Source organism: Nannochloropsis gaditana (assembly GCF_000240725.1).
Source record: "Nannochloropsis gaditana CCMP526 unplaced genomic scaffold scaffold445, whole genome shotgun sequence".
NCBI classification, from domain to species: Eukaryota; class Eustigmatophyceae; order Eustigmatales; family Monodopsidaceae; genus Microchloropsis; species Microchloropsis gaditana.
Genome location: NW_005803508.1, coordinates 19,057 through 21,205, shown reverse-complemented (window position 1 = coordinate 21,205; position 2,149 = coordinate 19,057).

Below are 2,149 nucleotides of genomic sequence, written 5' to 3'. Positions count from 1 at the left end.
GCCGTCCATGCCAGCACCCAGCCATTCTCGTTCTCCTCCTTTTTTCCCCCTTCCTCTTCCTTTGCCTTCCTCATTCCACCTTGTTCTCGGTCCCACTCTCCATCCTCCCGCCCATTTCACCTCTTCGTCCCCTTCCTTCCCCCTCATTTCTCCTCCCCCCCCCGGGCAGCCTGCCCTCCTTCCCGCCCTTCCCGGCTCTTTCAAGGCCTCCACCTCTTCCTCCAATGCCAAAGCTCGTCGTTGGACTTTTGTCAACATCTCCTTGAGGTAATCTCTCTCTTGTTCGATTACCTGACACCGGTACACAAGCATTGCCTCCCTCCCGTCCTTTACCCGTACGTCTTCTTCCTTCACCATCTCTTCTGTCTCATCGCATTTTCGATATTGTGGTGATTTTTGATCGTCTGATCGATGCCTCCTCTCTCCTTGCCATCCTGTTTCCTCTTGTTTGGCATCGCCCTTGTCACCCCCTCCTTTCTGACATTTTTCCTTGTTTGCCTCCGCCTGCATTCCATCCCCATCCTCTTCTCCCTTCTCATTCTCACCTCGTTCAATTTCGAAATGACTTGTCATTTTCCTGGCTACTTTGTGCCTTTTTGGATCCGCGCATGCTCCCATCTTGACCTCTTTCACTCTTTTAGTGCTCACTAGCCGACGGGGACGCTTGCTCACCGGCCTCCTGCTCGTCTCCTGACTGCTTTTGTCCCCCTTGCCGCGCCTGCTGCTCCTTTGAGAGGGGTTGAGACCCATTCTTGTTGCTGACGCTAAGATGTCGCCAATCTTTGTCTTTGCTGCAGCAGCAGGTGATAACGAGAGTTCTTGTGGTGCTATTGCGCTGGAGGTGGCACCAAGATCTACTCCCTTACTATCGTGCTGCTCTTTCCGTTGCTGACCCTTTTTTGCAATGAGTTTTCGCTTCTGATGATGTTGCTGTCGACTGATAGACGAATTGTTGTCACGCAGCGGCAGAGTGGACAATGAAAAGGACATCTCTTTCGGAGTCAAATGCTTCCTTCAACGACGTCTGTGCTTTGGAGGGAGGTTGGAAGGGGTCGGTGACATGGACCTTCCTTAAAGTCGCAGTCGAACCAATCTTAAATGTCCTTCACTCTTTATTCCTAGTAACGTTGCTGTCATCGGCACAATTTCTAAATCACAATAGACAAACTTTGGGGCTTTGGTACACTTGGGTACGCTCCCTCGCCAACCCGGTCGTGCTGGCAGTGTCGCCTCGCTGAACCTCCTCCTGTCCCTCCCTCTCTGTCACCCTTAAATACCCCCCCATTCATTCCTCTCTCCCACCCTTTCATTACCTCCCATATAGCAGCCCGTGACTTCCTTACCTCCCCTATATCTTACGGAACTCTCCTTCCAGGAGTCTGTGGCTTCCTCTTCTCTCGATCACACATTTACTGTCCCCCCCCCCATATTCCTCGGTTTCCCTCCTTCCTCATCACTCTTTCAATTTTAATACCACCTTTGAGAACTCCTGGTTTCCTACCTCCCATGATCATAGCGCCTACTTCTCATTCAACCTTCCTATTACAGTCAATTTTTGCTTCTTCCCTTCTATCTTCCTCTCATGTCCCTCCCACACCTCTTACCTCACCCTCGGTATCCCCTCCCATGTCATCATTCTTGCAATCTCCCTTTTCTTTGCCGCCCTCCCTTTCTTTCTAATCAACCCCCTTTTTATTTCAATCAAACATTGCTTCCCCTATCTTTATCTTTGGCTGTTCTCTCCCTTTTTCCTTCTCATTCCCTCATCTTTATCACCCGGTCTGCCCCTCTCCTCCCTTCCCGTAACTCTCTTTTACCCCCTTCCACCTTGACAAGCAATGAAATCTTCTTCAACATATCAGCGACACTGACCACCTGAGCAATTATTGAAAACTTCTCCTCCGTACCAGCGATCGTTTCGTGCTCCTTTTGTGGACCCGCGAAGCAGACAGTAACCAAGGGTGGCAAGAACCGAAGTGAGCGTAACCCTAACCCTAACACACAATGAAAGCAGTCAAAAATCAAATCGAATGCAAGGAGAAGCACTATTTTACTTTTCGAAACGATTGCTCGGTCTTCAAAATCGTCTTGCTTAGCGGCAGCAAGGAAGGAGCAAACAGCATGGACTCGTCTGGAGGATCCACGCTTT